Below are 9774 nucleotides of genomic sequence, written 5' to 3' on the forward strand. Positions count from 1 at the left end.
AAAGGAAAGGAAAGGAAAGGAAAGGAAAGGAAAGGAAAGGAAAGGAAGGGAAAGGAAGGGAAAGAAGAGAAAAGAAATAAAAGGCATGCAAAATGGAAAATAATAAAATTATCTCTGCTCATAGACAACATAACTGTTTATGTAGAGAACCCTAAAGATTCCTCAAAAAACTTGTTAGAGGGTGCCTGGGTGGCTCAATTGGTTAAGCATCTGCCTTTGGTTCAGGTCATGATCCCAGGTCTTGGGATCAAGTCCTGCCTTTGGGCTCCCTGCTTCTCCCTTTGCCCTTCACCCCACTTGTGCATGCTCTCTCTCTCTCTCTCCCTCCTTCTCTCTCTCTCAAATAAATAAAATCTTAAAAAAAAAAACTTGTTAGAACAAATAAACCAGCAAAGTTGTAGGATACAAAATCAACAGAAAAGTAGTAGTGTTTCTATACACCAACAATGAACAATCTGAAAAGCAAATTTTAAAAATAATTCCATTTACAATAGCGTCAAAAAGAATGAAATATTTAGGAATAAATTTAACCAAGGAGGTGAAAGTCTTATACACACTGAAAACTATAAAACATTGCTAAAAGACATTAAGAAGTCACCAAAAAATGGAAGAATAGCCTGTGTTCATGGACTGGAAGACCTGATATTGTTAATTATTGTTCAATCCAAAGTGATCTACAGATTCAGTGAAATCCTTCTCAAATTCCAAATGGCAATTTTTTGCAGAAAAGAAAAATCCATCCTAAAATGCATATGGGATCTCAAGGACCAAACAATCTTGAAAAATCTTGAAAAAGAACAAAGTTAGAGAGCTCACACTTCCTGATTTCAAAATTACCACAAAGCTACAATAATCAATGCTGGTGCTGGCATAAAGACAGATACATAGGCTAACAGACACATGAAAAAATGTTCATCATCATTAGCCATCAGGGAAATTCAAATCCAAACCACATTGAGAGACCACCTTACACCAGTTAGAATGGCAAAAATTGACAAGGCAAGAAACAACAAATGTTGGAGAGGTTGTGGAGAAAGGGGAACCCTCTTCCCCTGTTGGTGGGAATGCAAGTTGATCAGCCACTTTGGAAAACAGTGGGGAGGTTCCTCAAAAAGTTAAAAATAGAGCTACCCTATGACCCAGCAATTGCACTCCTGGGTATTTACCCCAAAGATACAAATGTAGGGATCCGAAGGGGTATGTGCACCCCAATGTTTATAGCAGCAATGTCCGCAATAGCCAAAATGTAGAAAGAGCCGAGATACCCTTCAACTGATGAATGGATAAAGAAGATGTGGTCCATATATACAAAGGAATATTACTCAGCCATCAGAAAAGATGAATTACCCAACTTTTGCATCAACATGGATGGGACTGGAAGAGATTATGCTAAGTGAAATAAGTCAAGCAGAGAAAACCAATCATCATATGGTTTCACTCATTTGTGGAACATAAGGAATAGCATGGAGGACATTAGGAGAAGGGAGGGAAAAATGAAGGGGAGAAATCAGAGGGGGAGATGAACCATGAGAGACTATAGACTCTGAGAAACAGACTGACGGTTTTAGAGGGGAGGGGGGTAGGGGGATGGGTTAGCCCGGTGATGGGTATTAAGGAGGGCACGTACTGCATGGAGCACTGGGTGTTATATGCAAACAATGAATCATGGAACACTACATCAAAAACTAATGATGTACTGTATGGTGACTAACATAACATGATAAAATAAAATTAAAAAAAAAAAAAGACACATAGACCAATGGAATAGAATGGAGTGTCCAGAAATAAACCCTCATTTATATGGCCACATGATCTTTGACAAGAGTGCCAAAACCATTCAATAGGGAAAGCATACTCTTTTGAACAAGTGGTGTTGGGACCTTACACCATATACACAGATTAACTCAAAATGGATCAAAGACCTACATGTAAGACCTAAAACTATAAAACTCTTAAAAGGAAACATAGGGGGAAACCTTCATGACTTTAGATTTAGCAATGATTTCTTGAATATGACACCAAAAGCATAGGGAATAAAAGTAAAAATAGATATATTAGACTACATCAAGATTAAAATCTTCTATTCATCAAAGGCCGCCATCAACAGTGAAAAGGCAATCTATAGAATGGGAAGAAATACTTGCAAATCATATATCTGATAAGGGATTAATTCAAGAATATATACACTACTCCTATAAAAACAACCCAATGGAAAAAAAAATCAGGCAAATGACTTGAATAAAGGTTTCTCCAGAGAAGTTATACAAATAGCCATAAGCATATGAAAAGATGTTCAACATCACTAATCATTAGAGAATTAGAGAAATACAAATCAAGACCACAAAGAGATACCACCTCATACCCATTAAGATAAGTGACTATTTTTTTAAAAAAGCAGAAAATAACAAATGTTGAGGAAGTAGAGAAATTGGAACCCTTGTGCACTGTTGGCAAAAATGTAAAGTGGTGCAGCTGCTATGGAAAACAGTATGGCAGCCCTTCCAAAAACTAAAAATAGAATTACCATATAATCCAGCAATCCTACTTCTGGTGATTTGTAGATAAAGCAGTATCTCAAGGAGTTATTTATACACCATATTCATAGCAGCATTATTCACAATATCCAATGGGTGGAAGCAACACAAGTGTTCATCAACAGACGAATAGATAAAGAAAATGTGTTATATACATACACTGGAATACAATTCAGTCTTTAAAAAGAAGGAAATTCTGTCACATGCTGCAATATGGATGAAGCTCAAGGACATTAGGCTAAGTGAAATAAACCAGCCACAAAAGGACAAATACTGTGTACTTGCACTTACATAAGGTATCTAAAGTCGTCAAATTCATAGAAACAGAAAGTAGAATGGCAGTTGTCGGGAGCTAAGGGAGGGGGAAACGAGGAGTTGTTTTGGGTACAGAGATTGAGTTTTACAAGATGAGAACAGTTCTTCGGGTGGATTGCACAACAATGGGAATATATTTAACAGTACTGAACTGGACACTTACAAATAGTTAAGATGTTAAGTTTTATGTCCTGTGTGTTTAGCACCATTAAAAGATGTTAAGAACAAGGATAATAGACACTCAAACCCCATAACTTCGTAGTTATTTTATTGTTTTCACTCTAATATGTGCTCGTGGGGTCACATCGATTATATTTAGGTGGTAAACATACTCTATACAGATGGGCTTCTGCCATTTAGCTTGGCATTTAGTAAGATCACCTTGATAGCTTGAAATCAGCCATGATGAAAGTATTTGTCCCCACAGAAATGGATAAAGGCTAAAAATCATTAGTTGTTTGGAGTGCTGGATGTTAAACATTTCCCAGCATACCACTGGGTCTAGGAGAGATACAGATTTGGGCCCTCTCTGCCACTGAAAAACACAGTAATCACTGGCACGGGAGTGCCCTTCTTTCCTAAGCCCCTTGACGGTGCTAGGGGAGGATGAAGGTGGATATTGAGATCACATGTAGATTGTTATTTTTGTTCCCTGGCCTCGGGAGAAAGAATGTGAAAAAGATCATTAGGACTTGATGGGGAAAAGGTATCAAACCCACAATTCTGTCTTTGAGCCTCTACACAAGTGCTGCGTTATTCACAACTATCCTTTCCGCCCAGCACAGCCTAGACCAAACCCCTCAGGCTGAAGTCCCCAGGCCCAGTCCAACCTGGCACACCCCACCTCCCCATGCACATAACCTCTTCAGTCATTATCAATGGAGCAATGGCCCAAAGTCAGCTGTTACGGGATCCATCCTAATGTGTTCAGAGGTGAAAAGATCCGGATCTTTGAGGCCCTGGGTAGTAAAGTCTGGCTGATAAAACATCCCATGCCTCTTCCTTCAACCTCTTGCTAACGGCTTGCCAAATTGGCAATTTTGATTAGCACTCTGCGTACTAGGAGGAAGTCACTGGTGCCCCCTTGCGGCGAACCTTGAGGAGGTGTGAGCCCAGAACTGCCCAGAAAACAGGGAAAACCAAAGGACATGTCAGGTGACAAGGCAAAGCGCAAAACAGGGCGCGCCCTCGCACTTCCCCTTTTGTTATGAAAGGAAGCAGGGACAGGAGAGCAGGTCTACACTCTCTAAAAATGTGACGATAGCATCGTAAGGCTTTAAAAAATATTCTAAAGAAATAGAGACAGCTTGTCCTTGTATCAGGAGAGATCCCACGGCAAGTGTTCACTCAAGCAGTACCAGCCACTCCTGGGTAGTTTCTCAGAATCTGGGCCTCTGACTGCCTGCATCCGGCACCCGGCCCACGCATCAAAAGGCATATTCCCAGACATTAGCCAAACCTTACAGATTTCGTTTCTCTGGGAGCAAACCTGTAAAACAATCTCCCTGGGTGCTTCTTACGAACACTAATATTTGAAAACCAGTTGAATTCAAAGATGAGTAAGAAATTCAGGTGGGTTGTCATTGTGGTGATGGCCGTCTGTCACTGAAAGTCTCTCGTGTAATCTGCCCCACATCAAAGGAGACTGAAGAGACAAGACAGTGGACTAGGACATGTGACCCTGAACGGGTCCTGGTCCAGAAAGAAGGCACGGGTGAGGCAATTGAAGAAATTAGAAAAAATGTCTGAAGATTAGTTAATAGTATTGCTTCAATGTCAATTTCCTTGTTTGGATAATAGTATGATGATTATATAGAAGATATTAATATTTGGGGAAGTTGGGTAAAGGGCCTCTGGGAATTCTTTGTACTGCTTTCGTTTTTACTTTTTGCAAGGACAACATTATTTCAAGATTTTAATTTACAAATTTAAAAAGAAACTTGGGTCTCCCATTTGGTAAGTACTTTATACCCTTGCTACCTGAAGTGTGGCCCGTGTCCAGCTGCAGCAGCTGCACCTGGGAACTTGTCAGCGATGCAGATTCTTAGCAACCCCAAAGCAGCACGGAACCAGAATCCAGGTAATTCATACGCTCATTCAAGTTCAAGAAACACCAACGTTTATACACGGTACCGCATTAAATCTTCCAATGACACTATGATTCAGATAGTATTATCCCCCATTTTAGTGATGTAGGGGCTGCGACTCTCAGAATTGTCACTTGCCCTATGTCCCATGGGCAAATGAATAGAAAGGCCAGACTTGAACCCTTGTCTACCTAACGCTAAAGCCCATTTTCCTGAAGTGCTGCCAGCCAGTTGCAGATATAAAATTTACTATCATATGAAAGAGTAGGACTCAACTCTTACCAATCCTATCTTCTGGTTTCTATTGTGAAGGCAGATATATTTGAGAGAGCACTGCAGGGTGAGATCAGGGTCACTCTGCCAGTTTGTTGGTTTGGAACTTCAGGAGTTCCCTGGATAAAATCTGAAACTCAGAGGGCAAGGAGAGACTGAAGAGGCAGACCGTTCCCAATTGGCAGGTGGCAGTTTTAATGAGCAAGGGAACTTAAAAGTGGGGCTTGTCTTGGGTAGTTGCAAAATGAGTACCTTTTTGCACCCACATTTTGCACCCAGATCTTAGAAGTTTCAGTCATGCATTCGATCCAAATGGTCTCAACACTTGACTCTCTCGAGACTATGTCCTCAAAGCAGCTGCTAGTATGGGAAGAGCAAGCTGAACATACGGTCCAAGGACGAGGGAGGGGGTAAGGAGCCTCTGGCTGCCTGCATCCAGCTCTCGGGTCCGCTGGAGGTCACGGCCTCTCGATAACCTCCTCCAACACACTTCCACAGCCCACTTCACTGAGGCTGCCCCACATATGAGTGTCAGGATGCTCATATGCTCACATGCGGAGTGAATGGGCGCCACAGACCTTTTGCCTGGTCCCTTCCAGCTCCAGCATCCAGTGAGCTTTCTGTCACCTTGATCCAGGCCCCACAGCTAGTTGGAGAGGTGGGGTGAGAAGTACATGGCCATCGTAGGCCTTCATCTAAGGTTCCCAACCCGCGAAGTAAGTGACCTGTCCCACGTCCCCCTTCTCCACACGACTGCCACTGTGTCCAAATGCCACACGGCCCTCTCTTCCCAGGCTCCTCAGGCCACTAGGATGACGCTCTCAAAGAGGTGACTGGCTCGGAAAGAGCCGAGCGGACAAATCCACTTTGCAGCGTTAGCTGCCCAGTACCCGTTAGGTCTCATCCCTCACGTCTCCCTACTCAGAGCCAGCCCTTTGGGGGACAAGCTGCCCCGTCATGAACGCTACTTCCGGAAGCGGGGAGAAAGAAGGTGCTTAGGGCCACACCGAGTCCTGACAGCACGCTGGGCAGCTACCCAGAGACAAGTGTACTGAAAGGGCTGAGCCTCACGGCAGCGTACACTTTACCCCTCAGAAGGTTAATGTGCAGAGGTCGTCCTCCTCTGACTCCCTTTCTTACCTTAACCCCAGCGCGGGTGTGCGTGTGCGTGCGCGTGAGCATGCGTGTGTGTGTGAGAGGGAAGTGGAGATTGAGGAAATGGCATAGGACAAGGGAACATCATTAAAAATGCAGTCAAACTGGGTGTGTGGAGTCAGAGCCCCGTCAGATCCCACTAGCACAGACAGTTTCGCTTCTCTCTCCCCCCATCGCATTTCTCCTTGAGAAACCTCACATTCTTAGAAGTGGTTCCCAGAGGAGGGAGTTTTGGGGGGTGGGGGAGAGAGAGTCATCAAAGTAGCTTTTTTTTTTTTTTTTAAGATTTTATTTATTTATTTGAGAGAGAGAGCACATGAGCAGGGGTTGGGGAGGGGCAGAGGGAGAGGGAGAAGCAGACTCCCCACAGAGCATGGAGCCCGACGCAGGGCTCGATCCCAGGACTCCCAGATCATGACCCGAGCAGAAGGCAGACACTTAACCTACTGAGCCACCCAAACACCCCTCAGAGTAGCTTTTTAAACCACTTTTTTTTTTTTTTTTAATAAGAACTACAGCAATGGTTCTCAAGCTAGTTTGCCTAAGAGTCATGTGGGGTAATTTTCATGAGTCTTGGGCAGGACTCAGGAATATGCATTTTTAATAAGTATCCCCAGGCAATTTTGCTGAGGGAGGTCTAAAAGCCACCCTCTGAGAAACAGTGCTCGATAGCAATGCTTGTCAAACTTTAATGAGCATTCCTAGAAATTTTGTTAAAATGCAGGTTCTGATTCAGTGGGTCTTGGGCAGGGTTGCACATTCTGCACTTCTGACAAGCTCAGAGAATATGCTAATGTTGCTGGTCTGAGAACCAGCTCAGAGTAGCAGGGCTCCAGAATTTGAAGTTTTTTTAAATCAATTGCATGCTCTGGGGTGTTCTTCAATAATATGTCTTTTGCTCGGTTATAAGCTCCCTGAGTTATCAAAGTTACAACTTGATCTAGGAAAGATAGGATAGTAATTTTGTATATTCTTCTCCCTGCTAAAAAATATTGTGTGATGCTTGAGCTCAGATAAAATTGTGTTAGACAATCTAACATAACTCAATCTTGCCAGTCAGCTAAGAATAAGTCTATTTTTGAAAACCATATAAAATTCAATAGAATGTCTGCTAGGACCAGGTGTTTTCCGGTCTTTGGAGACAAAACTGCTAATTCAGGCTCCAGCTGCAAACATTTTCTTCTTCTCAATGTTTCTTTCCCTCTCGGGAAAAAGACTTTTAAATTCAGTGACAGCAGAGCTCTAGAGCTCATTTAGAAGGAACTTATAATGTTCTCCAGTTTGTCATCTGCTGAGCTATGTGATTCCAAAGGCCCTGGTAGAAGGACGTCTTCACTGTGCACATGGTGAGGTGATGGGAAAGGCGGCGCCGTGGCCAGGATGATCATGCTGCCATTCTCCGCCCAGCCCAGCCCTCAGCCCACGTTTTTATAGAGGGGCCTGGTGATGAGGCCACAGGGCAGTTACTATCGAGGCAGCACCCGTGGGGCAGAGGGGAGAACGAGTTGGAGAGCCGAAGATGGAGTCAGTTTGGCAGCGCTCCTACACTCCACCCCTAACATCTTGGGGCCCGTGCAATCCTTACACACAATTCTTCCACGATGACCCTACAGCCCGATATCAGGAGGCAACTTGCATCCCTCTCCCTTTGCCACAGTGGCAATATAAACAGCAACACGAGATTTCCCAGCGGCCTGGAAAGAGGTCTCCTCCAACCCAACAGAGCAATGCGAGCTTCGGCGTAAGTGGTGGCCCGTGATGCTTCCTGATGCGACAGGAGGGAGCGTCAGCAGTGTGAGGCCGGAGGTGACGAGACAAATGGTGTATAGGCAACAGAGACGGCAAATCTTCATCTAGCAACAACACGGTAGCAGTTTGGTCCCCTTGAGCCAATACCCACCCCTGGCTTCGGTAGTTTCCCTGGGTGATGATACCACGTAGTTTGCCCCTTAATATCATCAGAGGATACATCCATGTTGTGCAGAGGCATTTCGGCTGGCACCCATACTGACAACCCTTCCTCAATGCCAAGCATCAGCGGTTCAGAAACAGTTATTTGTGTGTGTCTTGGGCCCTGACCAGTGTAGAACAAGGGGTTAATACCAGAGGTGAGCCCTTGGCCCCAAGGTATTAGGACACCAAGCCACCTGGGCGGGGGGGGGGAGGAGGGGGGGTGCACTCCAAGCTAATTTCCAATACACTCAAATCTTCCCATGTGTGAGGTCTCCTGGCAGTTGCAAAGTGAGTCCCCCCTCCAGCATCTAGGCCTCAAGCTGGTAGACTGTGTCCCCTGATCACTATCTGAGTTGGTGTTGGCACATGCCCGCTAATTTTGTTCATTCCTTTGTAGTTGCAGCCTGATGGACTCTTTCACAGGCAAGGTCTTGTACAAGTCCTGTGGAGATGTGACACAGGTCAGCATATATTCGTGTCCTTCTGATACCAGCAAAGGGGTCTATATCATCTATTTGCAGCGAGAAACAGGGCATGGAGTCCACCCATATGCCCCAGGTATACAACACAACAGCCATTGTCGCGGGGGTATTGGGGGCGGTCCTTGTCAGCAGCTTGCAGATTTTCAAGGCAAATGTAATCTTTTTACTATTTCCCAAGTAGTGTTGGGATCTCGGTGCCCCAATTTACGGTGGACCCATTCTGCTACATCAGATGGCATCAGGATTTCCTCGGGCAGAAGGGCTCAGGCTCAGGCTAACTAACTCGTCTGCCTCGCAATTGCCTGGTAGTGTGGATGCAGAGTGAGCGGACACGTGCCATATTTTGGATAGCTGCATCGGGTTTAGTGCATCTTCCCCAGCATCTTTCCCTAGTTCTGCTCCCCACAAGGGTCTGTTCAATACAGCCCAGCCTTCTCTGCACCATCGTAACATCCGTGTTGTTAACCCTTTCCACACTGCCCAGCTGCCAGTGGTCAAACAGATGGGCACAGGTTCACCCGTCAACACAGTCGGTACTGCTCACCACTCGTAGTTCCTTCTTCCAGCAAAGTACGTCAGGATCCAGTCGGTAACAGAGGAACGCCAAACAGGCAGGTTTCCTGGCACTGCCATCAGCGTGTGTCCGCCTTGTGTCCGCCCGGGGCCAGCCTTCCCCTTGCTTCACTTGGGGCCGGGGAGGCGTACTGTTGGGCTGGGGTTGCCCTATGTGACCGGCCCCAGGAACCAGTGCAGTTCACGAGACAGCAGGCTGGCAGTTAGTGGGTCAATGTGCCATTTCTGTAAGGTGCTTTTCTGGGCACAGGCACGCTTTGGTCTGCTGAGCATGTTCTTAATCCATCCTCCCACTGGCAGGGAGGCTCATATCATCACGGGCGGGTCAGCAGTCGGTCCTTCCATCTGTTGCAGTGCAGGGTAGACAGCTAATCATTGCTTCTTGAGGGGACTATACCTGGT

The sequence above is a fragment of the Mirounga leonina genome, unplaced genomic scaffold (genome assembly GCF_011800145.1).
Source record: "Mirounga leonina isolate KUSES-001 unplaced genomic scaffold, KU_Mleo_1.0 Mir_413, whole genome shotgun sequence".
Taxonomy (NCBI): domain Eukaryota; kingdom Metazoa; phylum Chordata; class Mammalia; order Carnivora; family Phocidae; genus Mirounga; species Mirounga leonina.